General features: G+C 41.7%; 1 pseudogene; it reads left to right on the top strand.

The window, feature by feature from the left end:
* Window positions 1–18,221: 18,221 nt before the first annotated feature.
* On the top strand, window positions 18,222–19,107 carry LOC136306575 (KATNB1-like protein 1 pseudogene; annotated as a pseudogene).
* The last annotated feature ends 1,292 nt before the right edge of the window (window positions 19,108–20,399 follow it).

Raw genomic sequence — 20,399 nt, 5'->3', positions numbered from 1 at the left:
AAACTTCCAATTTAAAAGGAATGTTGTAACCTGTTTTGAAGCCAATTCAAGATTTAAAATAAAAATTAATTACTGAAAATAATAAAATTAACTCTTCTTTCATCAGCAATATCAGAAAACAGCAAAAACATGGGCATTCATGCCCTACCCAAAAGTATAATCATATAATCTGCTTTTGTCTGTAAGAGGCCAAATTGTTTTTGCAACATTCAAATATATATTTTCATGTTCCTACATCTTTGTTTTTTATAACTTCATTTCTCAAAATGAGGAATTGATTCTCTAACATACTAAATAGTATAAGATAGAAAAATAAAAAAATCTACTCATTAGAATTTCATCTTTGGAAAACTCTATTCAACACAGTACTGGAAGTCTTAGACATAACAATCAGACAAGAAGAAATAAAAGCATCCAAACTGGAAATAAGAAGTAAAACTATCATTATTTGCAGATGACATGATACTGTATATACAGAACACTAAAGAGTCTACCAAAAGCCTACTACAACTGATAAATGAACTCAATAAAATAGCAGGATACAAATTAAATATCCAGAAATTGGTTGAATTTTTATATTCCAATAATGAACTATCAGGCAGGAAAACTAAAAAAATTAATCCCATATACAATTGCATTGAAAAGCCTACAAAATACCTAGGAAGAAATTTAACTAAGGAAGTAAAAGACCAGTACTTAGAAAATTATAAGACATGGAAGAACAATATTAAAGAAGATACAAATAAATGGAAACATATAACATGCTCATGGATAGGAAGAATTAACATAATTAGGATGTTCATAATATACAAAGCAATCTATAAATTCAATGCAATTCTTTTTTTTTTGTACAGGGAAAGAGAGAGAGTCAGAGAGAGGGATAGACAGAGACAGACAGCAGGAATAGAGAGAGATGAGAAAAATCAATCATCAGTTTTTCATTGCGAGACCTTAGTTGTTCATTGATTGCTTTCTCATATGTGCCTTGACTGCGGGCCTTCAGCAGACCGAGTAACCCCTTGCTTGAGCCAGCAACCTTGGGTCCAAGCTGATGAGCTTTTGCTCAAACTAGATGAGCCCATGCTCAAGCTGGCGACCTCGGGGTCTTGAACCTGGGTCCTCTGCATCACAGTCTGATGCTCTATCCACTGTGCCACCACCTGGTCAGGTTCAACATAATTCTTATCAAGATACCAATGGCATATTTTACAGAAGCAGAACAAATAATACTAATATTTATATGGAATCACAAAAGACCCCAAATAGCCACAGTTATCTGGAGAAAAAAGAACAAGGATAAAGGTTTCACACTACCTTGTAAAAACTACATTACAAAGTTATAGTAATCAAAACAGCATGGTACAGTATAAAAACAGACATAGAGATCAATAGAACAGAATAGAGCCCAGAAATAAACTCATACCTATATGATCAAATAATATTTGACAAAGAAGACAAGCTCATATAATTGGATAATATATATAATAGGTGTTGGGTAAATTGGACAGATACATGAAAAAAATAAAACTAGACAACCTTCTTATACTATGTACAAGAATAAACTCAAAATGAATCATTAAATTAAATATAAGATTTGAAACTATAAAATTCCTAGAAGAAAACATAAGCAGTAAAATCTCAGACATTTCTCTTAGTAATATTTTTTTTCTCATAGTCACTTGGGGGGAAGTGAAACAAAAGAAAAAATTTAAGCCCTGGCCAGTTGGCTCAGTGGTAGAGCATTGGCCCAGCATGTGGAAGTCTTGGGTTTGATTCCCAGCCAGGGCACACAGGAGAAGCACCCATCTGCTTCTTCACCCTACCCCCTCTCCTTTCTCTCTTTCTCTTCACCTCCCACAGCCAAGGCTCCATTGGAGCAAAGTTGGCCCTGGGCACTGAGGATGGCTCCATAGCCTCTGCCTCAGGCACAACAATGGCTCCGATTGCCATGAAGCAATGCCCCAGATGGGCAGAGCATTGACCCAGGTAGGTGGAGCATTGCCCCCTAGTGGGCTTGCCAGGTGGATCCCTGTCAGGCTTCTCACTTCAGAAAAACTACTTTTTTAATGGGACTAGTCAAACTAAAAAGTTTAAGCATAGCAAAGGAAAACATCAACAAAATAAAAAGAAAATCCAATGATGGAAAAACATATTTGACAATGATATATCTGATAGGGTTTAATATCTAAAATTTGTAAAGAACTCTTACAACTCAACACCAAAAAATCAAGCAATTCCCCTGACCAGGGAGTGGTACAGCATATAGAACATCTGCCTGGGATGCTGAGGACCAAGGTTCAAAACCTTGAGGTTGTGGGCTTAAACGCGGGCTCACCACCTTGAGTGCAGGGTCGCCAGCTTGAGCATGGGATCATAGAAATGATCCCATGGTTTCCGGCTTGAGCCCAAAGGTCGCTGGCTTGAGCAAGTGGTCACTGGCTCCACTGGAGCTCCTGTTCAAGGCACATATGAGAAAGCAATCAATGAAAAACTATGGTGCTGCACTGAGTTTTTGCTTCTCATCTGTCTCCTTTCCTGTCTGTCTGTCTGTCTGTCTGTCTTTCTCTCTCTCCTTTCCCCCCAAAAATCAAGCAATTCAATTTATAAATGGACAGAGGACCTGAACAGACACTTTTCCAAAGAGAATATATAGATGGCTGATAGACATTAAAAGAAGATTACCAGCACAAATTATCATGGAAATATAAATTAAAACCACTATAATATATCACATTACACTTGTCAGAACAGCTATCATCAATAAATCAACAAAGAAGTGTTGGCATGGTTGTGGCGAAAAGGGAACCCTCGCACACTGCTGGTGGGAATGCAGATTGGAGCAGCCACTGTGGAAATCAGTATGAAGTTTCTTCAAAAAATTAAAAAGGAAACTGCCTCATGACTCAGTGATTTCACTTCTGGGTATCTATCTGAAGAACCCAAAATACTAATTCAAAAGAATATATGCACCACTATGTTCACTGCAGCAATGTTTACCATGGCCATGTTATGGAAGCAACTCACGTTCCCATCAATAGATGAGTGGATAAAAAAGTGGTGGAATATTAATCAACCATAAAAGAATGAAATTTTACCATCTATGACAGCATTCATGAACCTAGAAGGTATTACGCTCAGTGAAATAAATCAGTCAGAGAAAGACAAGTACCACATGATTGCACATATATGGAGAATCTAATGAACAAAATAAACTAGAAACAGATTCATAGAGACAGAGAACAGACTGACAGCTCTCAGAGAAGAAAGGGGTTGGGAGCTGGTTGAAAAAAGTGAAGGGATTAAGCGAAGAGAAAAAGCTCACACACAGACAACAGCATGGTAATTACCAGATGGAAAGGGGGTGAGGGAGGTAAAAGAGGGTAAAGGGAGGACAAATGGTGATGGATGGAGACTTGACTTGGGGTGGTGAACACACAATACAGTGTACAGGTGATGTGTTGTAGAATTATACACCTGAAACCTCTATAATTTAGTTGACCAGTAAATGCAATTAAAAAATATTACTCAGTCAGAAAAAAAGAATGAAATCTTACCATTTGTGACAGCATGGATAGACCTGGAGCGTATTATGTTAAGTGAAATAAATCAGTCTGAGAAATACAAGTACCATATAATTTCACTGATACATGGAATCTAAAGAGTGACATAAACAAACCAAAAAAACCAGAAGCAGACTTCTAGAGACTGAGCCCAGACTGAGGGCTGCCAGTGGAAGGGGGTGGGGAAGGTGAAAAGGGTGAGAAGTACAGAGTGGTAGTTACAAAATAGTCATGAGGATGTAAAGTAAACCATTGGAAACATAGTCAATAATATTGCTATTGCAATAACTATGTACGGTGCCAGGTGGGTACTAGAAATACTGGGGAAAACACTTTGTAAAAAATGTGATTGTCTATCCACTATGCCGTACACCTGAGACTAATACAAAATAATGCTGAAAGTAAAGTCGTATTGAAAAAAAGAATAAAAAAACAAAACAAAACAGAACTGAAACTAGTCGATGGCTTTAAGAATGCCATGAAGTTATTTACAGTACTGTTGTTCTGAAAACTAAGCTTACCAAGTGTTTGTTAAAACCCACAGAGGAATATGTTTCAAATTATCATGCAGATTATTCTAACAATAACACATCAGGACCTACTCATTAATGAGGAATATTAATTGTTATACCAAATGCAGATAGGAAAATGTATATTATTTTATGCCTATTTTAGTTCTCTGCACAATGTAGCCTTCAAATGTTATGTATGTATGTATGTATACATATATATATTTTAAAGATTTTATTCATTTGAGAGAGAGAGAGAGAGAGAAATAGAGAGAGAGAGAGAAAAGGGGGAAGAGCAGGAAGCATCAACTCCCATGGGCAAGCCCAGGGTTTTGAACTGGCAACCCCAGCATTCCAGGTCGACACTTTATCCACTGCGCCACCACAGGTCAAGCTAAAAATATTTCTTAACATGTAAACTTTATGGGGGCACATAAGATATTGGAAAATGGTTAGAAAGTTCACCAAAACCCTGCAAACTCACATGTCCTCAACCGTAATGTCCTTGATGGTTTGGCAGAAATCTGTGTTCCATACAGCCAGATGGTACAAGTACTTACAGACGAGAAGAGTGGCTCCCAAAACAAGCATTTTTCATGTCGTTGGGCAAATGTTGACCTCAGCACACCTTAAAAGTCTTTTTAAGGAAAACTGCAAAAATAGAAAACTGGTCTTTGATTTTAATTTAGTTTAAGTGCTGTGATAAGAACTGTTAGGAATGACAGATTTCATCTGTCTTTGATATGCCTTTCATTCATAGGTGCTACACAGACTGGCTGTCCAGTCAGAGCCAGAGGCCAAGTCACAGTTGCAAATCAAATACTTTTGTTGGCTACTTTGCCCGTGTGAATTTCCAGCCCAATTTTCAGTCACAGGACTGAGTGGACCTCTTAGCAAAGGACTTTCTGAAGAAATGTTACTACTTTTCCACTTGTAAAAGGCAGGATATACAGGCCCAGTGTACTCTGTAGTTGTTCAGTAAATACATACTTGAGAAGTTAGACATGCAATGTTTCATAACTGGCCAGGGTACATGGTGATTTTAAATACTTGAATATGTAAGTCCTTGGTAATACTCCGCATGTTTATATCTATCTTCCTTTCACAGTAACTAGTCCTTTTGTGGCACAAACTCAAGATAAAACCTGGTTGTCAAGAGAGCCCCCTAGTGGCTGCTGTGTGCTGCGGCAGGACAGGCAGTGCCCATAGCTGTACTTCTGAATGGTCTGTACAACTGTCCTGGTCTTAGTGCCTTTGTAAGGAACACACGTGCATACAAAGGCTAGTCCTTTCACAGCCCTGAATCCTCACACAGATGCCATCATTTGATAAAATTCTTCTCTGTCTCACACAACCTGAAGCTTAGTCAGTTCTGTTCTGTTGGTTTCAGGTGGCCCTGAGCTGCCGGTCTCGGAATCTCTGGTACTCCTCTTAACCTGCCAGGTGGCTTGTGAGATGCCATGATTTCTTTCAAATGTATTAAATGCCTACACTACAAAGAACTGGGTAAAGTTAACAGCTAAGAATATTATATTATAGAGGTAAGCTATGACTTGTTACCTCAAAGGGTGCTTTATAGAAGAGTATGTATGCCCTTTGACAAAAAGACAAAAGTCCGATTTTAATGAGTATGCTTACTGCCTGAGGTGATCAGATTGACAGCTCAGACTTGCTGGTGTTCTCTGAATTTACCTGTTTTCAAAAGCAAATGGTTACTGAACATGATATATTCTTTGAGAAAGTTTGCATCCATCTCCCAAAACTCATTGCCCTCAGATATCCTAAGAATGAACCCCCTTATAAAGGTTCAACTTTCTACATTATGGCAATAATTAGAGGCACGTATAGAACATTGGCATCACTCAATTTTCTGTCATCTTTGCTGGAAGGCTTGGTATGTGCCATTACTCGCTTACTCACGCCACCTGCCCTCCTGCATCAGTGGATTTGAGCTGGCTCTCTTGCCGAAGCTAACTCTTCTATTAGTGAGGTCAATCCCATCCCACTTCTGCAGAACGCTGTTCTCAGTGATCTCTTTTTTGAAGAATTCCTCCCTATCTGCCAGAGATTTTCCCCAATGTGTTGATGTTGTTCCCATCCCACTCCTCACGACCCCTAGAGAGCTTCCTCTCACTTTGCTCACAGTAAACGCCCTGGTGCTGTTTCTCATCTCCTGTTCTCTACATAACTCACTTCTATCTGCCACCAGCACTACTGCCGCACTGGACTACCATTGCTGAGATCATCGGTGCTTTCGCACACACAGGCCAGACTCTTCACGCCAACTCCCGCACCCAGCCCTTCCTTCCCTAGTAAGAGAAAGGGCACTGCCATTGCCCTGTTGCTGAGCCAAAAACCTCCAGTTGAGTTAGCCTACTCCAGTCTGTTAGCAATTCTTGTCATCTCTACCTATCATTGGTAATCGGACCACTTTGTATTCTATTTGTCACTTCTCACCTGTATCACTGCTTTTGCAGGCCTCCTGAGTTCTCGGCCCCCACTTGGACTTCCCAGCTACAGCCTGTTCTCCCTAAGGCAGCCAGGATAGCCTCTTTAATTGAGAACACTTCACTCCCCTGCTCAATATCTGCCAAAGGCTTCCCATCAAACAGATGAAAATTTAACTTCTTCCCATGATCTGCAAGCTGAAAGGCCCTGAAAGAGCAGGCCTTGCCCTCCTATGACCACATCTGCTACATTCGTTCCCTCATTCCACACTCTGACCACACAGCCACGGCCATGCCTCACTGTTTCTTGAACACACAAAACCCCTTCCCGTCTAAGATCTTGCATGTGTCCCCTCTGCCTATACTGCCAGAGCTCCTTATCTTCCTCAGTTGAGCCAGGTCCTAGTTCAAGTGTTATCTCTTTAAAGAGCCTCTTCCTGATCATTCTATCTGAAACAGCAAGCCCTTGTAATCACTTTATCATTTTACCCTGCTTTATCTTCTTGGTATTTACTCTGACACTATTCTACCTTTTATCCACTTTTTATCCACAGGCTTTCTATGCACAGCTTCTCTTAATCCGCCACCTCTAGCTCAGCTTCATGCCCTAATTCCATATAATCAAATGATTACTAGAAATTGCCATGCAGCTGTCTAGCCAGTGCATCAAGCTTAACCTGTCTTCAAAGAACTACCCCTCTTCCAACGTAACACTCTCCTTTCTGTGTTACCTAGCTCTCTATGCAGAATCACCATGCCTGCCTTTGCCAGTGTGTCCTGAACACTCCAAATGGCTGGTGGCTCCATGAAAAGTCCTGTGTCTGATCCAGTGCCCATTCAGGGGTCTCTATTCAGAAGCCCAAACTGAACACTAAAGGAAGAGCCACTGGCCTAAGTATTCTTTCCCTCCAGAACACTTTACCCTTGAGGATTGCTGGAGAGAGGGGTAATACGATCCTGATTACTTCTCACTAGACTAGGACTATTTATTCCAAATGATAAAATCTTACCACAGAAATTCTGTATGGATGGCACAAAGGTCGTTCCACAGCTGTAGCTTAGCAGGCAACTAGCAAAGCTTTTCAGGTACTGCTGCCGCTCTAATTCTGGGCAACTTCACAGGCAGGCACAAGAGGACAGCAGGGATCCATTAACACCCACATCCAAAGAACAGAGAATTGAAGGCTAGCGGCTAGCGTTCTGGATCAGGACACACACTAGAACTGCCTGGGGAACACAGCCTGCGACTCAGCTTACACCTAGACTGAATCAGTCTACCCATGGGCTGATGGTTTTGTTACTGCCCCCAAGCTACCCCACCTGCATACCGTGTAGCTGTGTGTGTGTGGGTGGGTGTGTGCGCTCATGCGCATGCACTGCATGGGCACATGTCTCCTGAGGTGTGGGGGGAGAAAGCAGAACTTTTTCCTGCTGCCTTTAACAGCAATTGTTTTGTGACAAGAAAAACAAAGTTTTTTTTAAAAAAAAAATCATAATGATGATTAGCTCAAATGTGTGTAGTTTATTTCCTGTGACAGGTTTCTCTCTTAATAAAGTCTGATCATTTCAAGAACATACTTTTATTTGAAAAACAGGATCAGAACCTGTGTGCAACACATAAAATATGCTTAATGAAAGAAGAACCATTTTACCAAAGTTGTTACTGCATATTCAGCTCTTAGAATTATGGCGCTGAAAGAGGGATACTTAAATCTGTAAATAGATTCGGGATCAGGATCATGATTCAAGTATTCCTCTGGAACTGTTTCTTGCTGAAAGGAGAAAAAAAATGCAATACAAGTATCCACTGAAGAAACATACTTGAGTACTCTTACAATAGCAGTCTTGTGTTATCATGCCCACATACCCCTTAAAATAACTTTGATTGGGTGATGTGTCTTTTTTATTCTTTTAAATATAAACAATAGGACCTTAAAAAACAATAGTAATTCAATACTTACCACCACTCACTAAAGAAAATCACAACCACAACTTCAGAACATTTATATGTTTCTTTCCACCTTCCCCCTACAGAATTCTATCTAAATATAAATTATTTTTAGTCTCCATAGTCTATCGATTACCATGCCATACTCCTCTGCAATCAACTCCGAAAACACAAGTCCAGTTTCCTGTAATCATAAGGCACAGAGGCTGCGCTATGCTATACAGCAGTCACCAGCCACATACTGCCACCCAGCATCTGAAGAAGGGGATTTCAACACTTTTGCCATTTTAATTGATTCAAAATTTTAATAGTTATTTAATTTTCTTCGTAGAGCTCTTAACATATCTGTTTGGTTTACTTATACATATTTATACTGTTTGATGCTACTGAAAAGTATCTTTTAAAAAGATACATTTTGGGGGAGGGTATGTGTTTACTCACCTTTAGGTAACAAATTATACAATGCGGTAGCTCAGTTCTTATTGACATATTTCTTATACAACACTCCTTTTGTTAAATCATTAGATACAACATGGGATAGGGAAGAGAACTTAAATCAAGACAATTTTGACTTCAAGATGGAGTAATTTTCATCAAGTAATAAATTTCAAACCAGATCAACATAAAATAAACAGACTTGTATGAGAGAAAAGTACAACTTCAATACAACTGACACTTACTGTGAATGGATGTAATCTTTCATCAAAAATATCCTCGAATCTATTTGCATATCTATAAAATAAGAATGTGCACTTAAAAAACTAACTCAGGAACTGTTAATATATTAGTAACACTTCTGCTGGGAGTAGGGAGAGGGGTGGAGGGAGAAGCTTAAACTTCAACAAAGTTCTACAAATTCTTCTCTTGGATTCTGAATGAACTTTCTGACCTCTTTCTACTCAGCAAATCAAATTCTGTGAAATCTTGTCTACAATGACTAGCTAGAGTTGCCTGTATGTATAAGCACTGACCTCCCCCTAACAGACAATGCTAGTCAACCAATTCTATTTCCACTCCACTAACCTCACATTGGAACACACAAAAACATTTTGTAAAGCAGCAGTGGTGGGCAATAACTCATGTCTATTCATGGTTTCCCATTTTCTTATTAGTTTCCTATATTCTATTCTATTTTTTTGTTTTTAGTGAGAGGAGGGGAGCTAGAGAGACAGACTCCCGCATGCACCCTGACTGGGGTCCACCTGGCAAACACCGTCTGGAGCCAATGCTTGAATCGACTAAGCTATCCTTAGTGCCTGGGACTGATGCTTGAACTAATTGAGCCACTGGCTGCGAGGGCAAGAGCGAGAGAAGCGGGAGAAATAGGAGAAGAGAAGCAGATGGGCACTTCTCATGTGGGCCCTGACTGGGGATCAAACCCAGGACATCTGCAGGCTGGGCCAACACTCTACCCACTGAGCCTACTGTCCAGGGCTCAGTCTCTATTTTGAACTGAAAGAATAAACCCTACTCTGTGGCTGAATTACCCAGAGTATCAACTATCTTAATGGGTGGGAGCAAGGATTCCACCTGGCCCTACCTAGCTTCTTTATTAGGTAACATCTGGATAGGTAAGGATAATGAGATGGATACTCTCAAGTTGGGCTATTAAAGTTTTCATTTGGAAAAGGGAGAAAAAAGACCAAAAAGTCTTCACAGAGTCCCACAAGATGTTAAACATAGCTATAAACAGGAAGGGCCAGGAACCAGAGGGTCTCAGGCCAGGTTGGAAAATGGAATAGAAGAAAGAACTGGGCATTAGGGTAGTGAAGAAGGAAAGGAACTGGCCGGATGTGACAGGAAAAAATTAAGGGGTAGGGATGCCAGGCAGAGTCAGCCCTGGAAAAGCTGGCTCTAGGCAGGAAGGAGCCCAAGGGAGGTGGCTCCTCTCTGCCCTGGACACAGCGGGGGACAGAGGGGCCTGAGAGCAGAGCGGCTGTGCCTCCTTACCTTCAGTCACCTCCAGGTCACTGATGTGTAGCACCTGGTGGCCCTGGCAGGCTTGGAAATCCAACTCGGCAGGTTCCAGGACAGCTGGAGTTGGTAGTGCCACCAATGAGTCCCTGGCCCCCACTTCACAGACATCAGCCTCACTGACTGGTTTCACCAATCTGGAGTGCCCGCCCAGGCTGGGGCTGGCACTGGGCTTCAGGCAACAGGTAAGCGCGTTCCCCAAGAGGAGCCTCACTGATTGCTGGCTGTCACTGCCTTCACTCAGAAGTACCCCTCTAGCAATGGCAAAGCCCTATGCAGTGCAGGGCCACTGTGTTGCTGGGCCCTGGGCAGGGCTACTGCCTCCCCTGAGTTTACGAGTCTGTGAGAACGGCAAACAGCCTGGCTTATTTAAAAGTTGTGATCAGACACCTCTGAGAACCACAACTACCATAAGAAGAGAACACAGCCTAAGATTCTCCTCTTCCCACAGCTACCTCTCAACTGAAAGTAGTACTCCTGGCTGGCACCAGCCAACCAATACACCTTCTGTGGCCACCTGGTTACGAGGAACCAATCACACACAGAGTTCCCTCCATGTGCCCACCTGATAGAGAAGGCAGGTGATTCAGGGTGATCCTCCCACCAAATATGCCCACCACTGCAGCCAATCCTGCACCACAAGTTGCACACACCTGGCCCAGTCTCAGGTTCCATATATAATTCCTTAAACACAGTCAAATGTTGTTAGGAAGGCAGGAATACTAAAAATGTCATTGGCTAGGGCAATTGGGTGATTGGGGATGTGTGCCTGCAGGATGGTCTGCAGAATAGGACGTGAGAAAGTGAACACAGGAACCGAGGGCTTCTCTTCCCAAACATCTGGCTGAGAAGAGAGATGTGGTAGTGGTTAGAGGGAGATACACTGTTGTGATTTTTTTACCGTAAGATGGAAAAATCTGAGCATATTTACATATTAAAGGTTAAGAGTTAATGGAAAGAAAAAGTTTAAAGTCAGAGGAGAAGGGAGAACGACACAGCAAGGCCTCCAAGAAAGCAGAGGATGCACCCAGAGCAGGGGTAGATTAGCTTTGGGCTGATAAGATAGCAAGGGTGGAGAATGGACCTGTGTGGCCACAGAGACATTTCTGGTAGAGGAGGGATTTAGGAAGAGCTCATCTGATGGTCTCTACTTTTCTCTATTTCAAGAGGCTTCTATTTGAAAAGCTATTCTGGGAAAAAGAGGATAATGAGTAGAGAAGTCTATACTTCATAAAAGTTCAAAATTCCTAACAAAACCTAAAAAGTGGATACATTGGAAAGAAATCTCAGCAGAAACCAAGGAGCTCTACTAGAATGGGTATGCCATAAAAGTAGGCCAGTTATTTCTCACAAATATTAAAAAAAAGCAACAATATTTTATGAAGTGTAAAGAAAAAACATTTAAGAAGAAAGTGACATAATTGCAAAATGTAAACATTTACAAGCTCTTTAATGATATAAGGCACCAAAAAAAAAAAAAAAAAAGGACCAGAGGCAGTGCTCTTCTTCATTAAAAAGATAGCAGGACAATAAATTAAAATAAAAAATTCAAAGAAAGAGATAGCAGAAGGGAAGGTTACCTCAAAAATTAGGGAAGCAGAGATGATTAATATTTAATAGTTTAAAAGATTGTCCTGGCCAGGTAGCTCAGTTGGTAAAAGCATCATCCCAACATGCCGAGTTTGTGCGTTCAAACCCGTCAGGGCACACACAAGAATCAACCAATGATGGCATGAATAAGTAGAACAACAATTTGATCTCTCTCTCTCTCCATTCCTCTCTAAAAAATAAAAGAAAAGAATAATTGGCCTGGCCTGTGGTGGTACAGTGGATAAAGCGTCGACCTGAAATGCTGAAGTCGTCATTTCCAAGCCCTGTGTTTGCCCAGTCAAGGCACGTACAACATGCAATCAATCAACAATGAAAGTGAAGCAACTATGAGCTGATATTTCTCACTCCACCTTCACCCTATAAAACCAATAAAATGTTTTTTAAAATAAATAAGTAAATAAGTAAAAGATATAAGTAAAATTTGGTGACAAGAATGTGCAATGTATTGCATGTGGCAGACCACAGTGGAAAGGGAAAGGATTTGATGAAGTTTAGATTCAGCGAACAGCATCTAGTTAAATCCTTAGGACCTAGGAACTGCATCCCATAGCAATAATAATACTGTCTACAGCCCTAGGAATGTCATTAGATACCATTTTGGATGATTCTTGTAGACTTGAGATGTTGAAGATCAAGTTACCCAATAGTGCTTGCACTGAACAACAGACACACACAAATAAAAGTGCATGACCTTGAAAATTATTTTAAATTTGCTAAGCCAAAACATAATGGGAATAATTATTAGAAAAATAGATTTTAAAATATTTTGATTGAAGAGGACATTGGAAAGCAGTTAAAACTCTCCCATAACAGTGGCAATCTGGGAGAACAAAGGAAAGCTAATAGAGGAGTAATGAGATTTGAATTAAGCAAGAATTTGATTTTGTGATAGACACAGAGACTTTGCATTTGCTACGGATGGCTGAATAGCCTCTGGGAGGTCTTTATGTTCAGTGGTTTACAGTCTAGAGTAAACTCATTATTCATTTATTTTGTTCAATACCCAAGCCCTTACCACAGGCCTCACATGGTTTTAGTTGTTGGGGATGTTGCTTGACCAAGATAAATAAGGTTCCCATTCACATGAAATGCGTTTCTAGTAAAAGGGTCAACACACACTGTTGCCCATCACACCTCAAACTTATGGCTCAGGATGGCTATTGATCCCCAGCTACTGTATCTTCATTCCTGACAGCAGGGTGGAACAAGAAAAGGGATATTTTTCAAAAGATCCACATTGCACAGTGCTTACATATTACTGATTTAAAGCTCAGTCGCAAGGCCACAACTAGCTGCAAGAGAGACTCAAAAAATGTAATCATACCGCTGCGTAACTAACACAAAAGGGAGAACTGGCTATTGGAAAGTCACCAGCACTCTATGCCACAATCTGTAAGGAAACATTAGAGAAGTTTCAACTTCAGGATTAATCATGATAAAATTTTACAGTCCTTTGCAATCATATATGAAAAACTTACACAAGTAGGTCTGTATTAATTTGTCTTAAGCAGACAGGACAGAGACAGTGGAAAGAGGAGTAAGCTATAGAATGAAACTAGGTTAGAGGCAAGAAAGGTTTTATGGCAGTCAAGTGATCTGAATTACATAGGACATGTGTGCTGTGACCTAAAGGGTTCCATCTTGAGTATTAAAACTAGTGGTTCTTATAGAACAGGACTTTGTGTTCATTTTTGTGTATTGTGTACATTTTTCCTGGGCCAAATCATCATTATTATCATATGTGAACAAAATTGCTAAGAATTACTAGACCTAATTTGATGTGGAACAACTCTCATTCCCAACTTCTGAAAATTATCCTCCAGGTGTTCTAGGAAGTGGGAAGTTTGGTGGAGCTGGTATTCAGATTTTAGTAGACTGTCCAGTGCCTCTTCCACCTGTCTCACTCTATGCCTCTGAACTCTTCTCCCGTCTTCTCTCTTCTCACAGCATGTAGCTTTCTTTCTGCCAAGTCAGTCAACTGAGGTGAGAATGTTAATTTATTTCATAGGATGCTCTGAAAAAAATAATAAGGTGTTAATTTGCCATACCATCAAGGCAGTTAATGCTTATCGGACAGATCAGTTTTGGTCCCAAATTTCCACTGTGATTCCATTCCTCAACATCAGGGTATTTTATGAGACAAATTCTAAGACAGGTCTGTAGCATTGACAGTAGGAATTGTTTGTTTGTTTAGGTGGTCAGTAAATGTTTATTAAATAAATGTCAGTAGGAAAAATGTCCTTTCTCACTCCGGTGAGTTCACTAAGGTGTGTGTGTGCTTCACATATTTAGTGGTATCTAGCTGGTCAGCTGGCTGTAATGGATCTCTAAAAGAAAGAACCTGCTCAGCTCAACATAGGGGCTTCAAAGTTTAGTATTTGTCTTGCTCCAGCTGCATTTTCTGAGCCTATAGCAGAAACTGGCACATGGCATTCAACAAATGACTTAAGTTAATTTTATGTTAGGAAAAACCCAGTTGTAAGAGAGAAAAATTAACCACCTTTTGGTTCACACAGAATAATGCAAATAAAACTTACCAATAAAATTACTTTAATACAGTTTGAGCCCTGGCTGGATAGCTCTGTCAGAGCATCATCCCGAAGTGCAGAGGTTGCCAGTTCAATCCCTGATCAGGGCACATGCAGAAACAGCTTGATGTTCTCATCTCTTTCTCTCTCTCTTTCTCTGTCCCTTTCTCTCTCACTGAAATAAATAAAAAAAATAAAAAAATAATAGTTTGAAAACCCTCTTTCCCCAACATTCTTTAAAAAAAACAAAACAAAAACCAAAACAAAACAAAAAAACAAAACCAGGCCAAACTACAGACCAAGGGTACAGGGAAGTCAGTTGGTCCTCTGCTTAGGAAGTCCTGCTCACAGGCTAGTGTGGCCTGGTGGCATCTGAGGACTTAGGTTTCCAGACTGTTCCCATGTCCTTTAGTTAATAATGGTTCCCTGGGCCTAAATTGTCTGTACATTGTGGTTTGTGTTAAACACAGGCTTTCCTTCTGGGGTCTGGACCGTGGTTGTGTGCCGGGCACAGGATGCCCACAGGATGGATGCGTCCCAAACAAAACCTTAGGGCACTGAGCCACTGCTCTCAGCACTTCACATGTCCCAGAACTCAGTGCTCGGAGTTAAGTGCCCCCGTGACTCCCCTGGGAGGGGCCCTTGGGAGGCTGTGCCTGAGCCCCTGGACTTCTCCCATAGAACCTTTGCAAATTTTGCCTTTTCCTTTCTCTGTATAAATCAAAGCCATGAGTCCTCCTAATGAATGAGCGTGGCTGCCTTGAGGACCCCAATCCACCTAGCAAAACAAAGCCGATGTTTACTCTTGACAGTTTTTCCTACCTTTGAACACAGACATAGCTAAACCCTTGTTTTATATAAAAAGTTGCCTATTATTATTAATAGCTCAATAAATTTGTGTGCCTAAGGTAACTGTCTACATAATGAACCTGACAGTCAAGGTGTTACCTTCTGTCTCCAAGAGGTTGTCGTCACCCTAGCCGAGACCTTCTTCCTGGGCGCTGTGGGCTGTTCCCCTGGCTGGCACTGCAAGGACTCCCAGAACTGCCAGGCTCTGCGGTGGCAGGTGGCGCCATTGCCCACGTTCCGAATCTTTCCAGGGCTTTTCCCTCCACACTGTGTCCGTCTGATTATTTTACTCCAATTCCTCTTATTTACTGCTTGTTTGCGTAGCGCTTTTTCGTCTACTTTAATCCAAACCTGCCCAGGTGACGCTTTCTTTCTACTAATTTAAAGTCTGCTTAGTGGATTCAATTTCTTGCCGGTAACAAAGAAAACGCTCTAGGAAATCCCCTATCTGGAAGCGTGGCAGCCTCAAGTACAGAGCAGGAGTTACCAGAAGAGTTTGGGAGAGGGTGCGCCCCAACCAGGGGAGCGGGCCTTGGTAGGTGAACTGCAGAGCAGCAGTGCCAGCAGCTGCCTGATTTTTCACGAACTTTGTATGTCTGTTTTGTAGCTGATGAAGAGAAATATTCATTAATTGGGATGAATGTAGAATAAGAGTCACCAAATTGTTGAAGCCAGACCGGGTTGGGCATTGGAGCGGGGAGGGAGGAGAGGTGTGTGTGTGTGTGCGTGCGTGTGCGTGTGGTGGGGGTTTGGCAGGAATGCTAAAATCGGTCTTGTAGGCAAATGCACAAAACCAAATTGGTCCGTGCCGGAAATGCGCTCATTCTCTTGTGCCCCCCAGTGCCTCGGCCACACTGAGACCGCGGCAGCGGCGGGACGTACCCACCTTTCTCAGCAGCTTCGCACGCAGGGCGCCTGCGAATCTACCCTGGGCCAGCAGGCTTCGCAGGAAGGCACAGGAACGGGTACATCCGCACGGACGCCGAGGGAGAGACCCCGCCATTCCGCACTCCCAGTTGCGCCCCCCACCCCCACTGCCCAGCTGCTGACCCTTCACCGCGTCCGCACTCGCCGCCCGCCGGCCTGGCTGCCCGGCCCTGGGCCCCACAAGCGGGCGCCAACGACCGCATAGGATAGAGCAGATGGGGACGCATGTACACGCTCCGACCGAGGTGCTGTCCCCTACCCGCTGGACGCGGGGCGGTGGAGGGGCGCGTGGACCTGCTGAGGTGTGGCGCAAATGTTTGGACCCGAGGCAGGGAGCGCTAAGGAAGAAGGGGACGCGCAGGCGCATTCCAGCAGGACCAATGGTTGGGGGAGAGGAAAGGTCGGTGGCTCCCGGAGGAGTGGGGTTGAGGGAGCAAGTGGACAGGCTCAGGCCTAGATTCCACGTCTCGGGCAGTGGTGTTGGCGTGGGGACACAATCTGGAGGGCTTGGGGAGAGTGGGTAGTCCTTAAGGTGGCCAGAGATGCCTAAGGATATTTCTGGGAATTCCCTAAGAACCCCCGCCCCCCAACCCCTCTTTCGTCCGCAGGACAGAATGAATCCCTCTTTCTTGGCCTCGAAGCAAACCCATTGAGCACTCTTTTTTTCTGTCAAAGCCCTTGGGCAGGCATTATCTGGAGATGAGAAAGGAGACGTAGTCCCCAGAAGGTGTGCCTGCACAGGGATAATGGCAGCAGGCAAGGAGGCTGAGCCGCTGTGTCTTTGCCCCTTTACAGTCGAACGTGTTCCCTCACCTGCTCCAGGCTGGGAAGAGCCAGCAGCCCCACTCTGTACGTGCTCCAGCTCCTTGCCTCCCAGAACCAAGAGACAGCTGGTCAGACAGGGTGCAGACTGAGGACTCACACCCCTCCAGAAGTGCGTTATCACAGAGAAGCAGCACTAGCCTGGTGAACTTCCTCAGGTTTACTTTGCAGAATCTTCACTGCAGTTTCAGAAAGCATGCGTTCCAGGTCACTTTTTCCCTGGCTTTGCTGAGCAGGGGTTGGGAGGTGAGCACAGCACACGTGGCCCTGCTTATTAATGACGCCCTCCTCTCTCCTGAGGAGCTAGAGGGGAGGCTGGGTGCACTCAGAGCTCCTGGCACCAGCGTCTAGGATCCCCTCTGACCCGATGCATATTTTAGAGGAGTATGTCACTGTATCAAATATTATACCTCAAGAGCAGGGTCAGATCAAAATGAAAACGTGACCCCATGCTCATCAGATTTATTGAAGACAGCCTCCACTGTCTCCACCCTGAGACAAGAGGATTTAGGGTTGGGAAAATGGCACAGGGATCAGTGTGTAAAATGTGCATGGGATAATAGGGAGCCTTATTTAGAGGACAGAAAATATTCACCAGGACCCAGCTATGTTTTCAAATGATTGTAAATTATTTTATCAGTGCATTTGCAAAGGTTTATAAAAAACATCCATAATACTGTATATATTTTTTCTTACTTACCAGTGTGATAGCTGATGCAATAATGATTTGTTTCAAATGTTAGTGTTTAAGTTGTATAAAGATGATTTTATATTTTTTTCCTGTCAGCTATATTGTAGTTGATGAAATTAAACAGACCTATTGTGTTTGCTTTTAGGTAACAAGGAACTAAACACACCACTGGTTTATTTTCTATGAAAATAAATTACAGACAGCTGCATTTGAATGGCTCTGGGTTGGGTTCACCCAGGAGCTGGGGACTCTCTAGGCTTCTGGGCACAGTGCATCAGAGCCAGGGCTGGACTGAGGATCAGGTATTGAAGAGATTGTGACATTTGAAACCTGCAATTTTTAAAAATTAAACTTTTGTAAAAATACTGTATTGGGGATCATTTCATTGATCTTCCTAAAAGAGGGATCTTTAATTTCACTAATAAGAACATGAGAACATTAAAAAATCTACAAAACAGTTGGCACTTACATAAATAGAACAGTTGAACAAGCCCTGATAAACTGTATAAGGTGATGCACCACAGAAAGTTTATCATTCTTTTCCAAGTCTTTTTTATAAAAAGAAACAGTCCCCTAGAAGTTGGGACTGTGACATGGCAAATAAAATAAACAAACAAACAAACTAGCTTGTGCAGGCCACCTGCCAGAAAGATTACATATGTTGGTCAAACATGCTATATTTGCTTAGAAGACCAATGATTCTGGTTCTTCACAGACAGAAATCCCACCATCCAAATACAGTATTGTTACCCACACTCACCCCCGCCCCCATGGTTTCTCATGAAACAATGGCACGAGTTTTGTTCAGCAGGCACTAGAAATTGAATGTAACTTTAACTTTCTGGAAAAAGAGAAGAATAAATGAACTTGTAGCTTATTTGGTGAAGATACAAGACCTTGCAGTGGAGGGCTGCCTTCCTGTGCTCACCAATAGTTTACAGGAAGAAAAGCAATACCTCTCACTCAGCTGCTGTGTAGACTGGTTGTCTCTGGTAAAGTCATTACTTAAAAGCAAATTTAAAGAATATATAATAGTTGGTTTAAGTTGGCTTCAAGCAGTCATAAAAAGATGGTTGTCAGAACTGTCAGCCAAAACAGAAATTATAAGTGATGAAAATAGTCACATTTTAAATAAAAAATTAAGTGGGTTGTGGGAACAAGAAAACCATCTTAGTTTGGTTTTAGGATATGCTGATAATATAGCTGAGGATGTAGATGCTTATTTATTGCAGTTGTGTTGAGAGACTAAAGAGCATTTGGTTATTCAAAATATTCCTGAATTATTTGATTTTCAAAAAATGCCTCATCAAAAAACTGAGAACTGTGGAAGAAATCAAAACCCTATTTTTAAAGCCATATAATAAAAACACTAACAAAAAGGTTACAATCTGCTTTATATTGAAGTGGAAAAATATTCAAAAATAGCAGCTTCAACTTCAAAGAGGTGAGAATACACTATGAAGAGCATTCACCTTTGCAGCATTGGGTATTGTATAGTTATTTGGTAACATTATTTAAAACCTACTGGATCACAGCCTGGCCTGTGGTGGCGCAGTGGATAAAGCATCCACCTGGAATGCTGTGGTCAACGGTTTGAAACCCTGGGCTTGCCTAGTCAAGGCACATTATGACAAGTAATTGATGAACAGCTAAAATAAAGCAACTATGAGTTGATTCTTCTCACTCCCCTCACCCAATAAAATCAATAAATAAAATACTTTAAAAAAATACTACTGGATCATAATGCAGTCCTGTATGATTATGCTATGTGAAAAAAATAAGAAAACTCACTACTAGAAACCACAAAGGCCAAACATCACTTTTAAAGATTGTATTATAAGAAAACACTCAATTGTGAGTAGCTATTTATCAATGTTAAAAAGACAGAAAGTTTAAAACATCATAGCAAATAATCTATACTAACACTTTTTTTCCCACACTTAGACACTGTATGTACAAAATACCTTAATTATTAATAAGCCAATGTGTATAATACTGATATCAATTTTTAAAAAACCAACTATGCTTCTGGCATGATAAAATTATGGAGTTAAATCAAGGGTTTCCATTCATGTAGAATGCTGTCGTTAAAACTTATTCAACACCATCTTTAAAATTTGGGAATATTTTTAAGATCACTGGCTTTATTTTGCCAGAATCATCATGTCATGCATGTATGAATGGAAAAGGTGAATATGTATTTGTATGAATCCTTAGCTGGAAATGTGGAAATGTTCAGATAGAATTGGCTAATTTATATTCACTTATTTAAAATTATTATTATTCAGTGAGAGGAAGGGAAGCAGAGACAGACTCTGGCGTGTACCCCAATAGAGATCGAATGGGCAAGCCCACTAGGGGGGTGAAGCTCTGCCCACCTGGGGCTGAAGCCATGGGGCCATCCTCAGTACCTGGGGCCAACTCACGCCAATCGAGCCATGACTGTAGGAGGGGAAGAGAGAGAGAGAAGAAAGAGGGAAAGGTGGAGAAGCAGATGGGTGCTCTTCCTGTGTGCCTTGATCGGGAATTGAAC

The sequence above is a fragment of the Saccopteryx bilineata genome, chromosome 5, assembly GCF_036850765.1.
Source record: "Saccopteryx bilineata isolate mSacBil1 chromosome 5, mSacBil1_pri_phased_curated, whole genome shotgun sequence".
Lineage (NCBI taxonomy): Eukaryota > Metazoa > Chordata > Mammalia > Chiroptera > Emballonuridae > Saccopteryx > Saccopteryx bilineata.
Note: the sequence above shows the minus strand (reverse complement) of the source record. Positions and strands in the feature narration are given on the sequence as shown.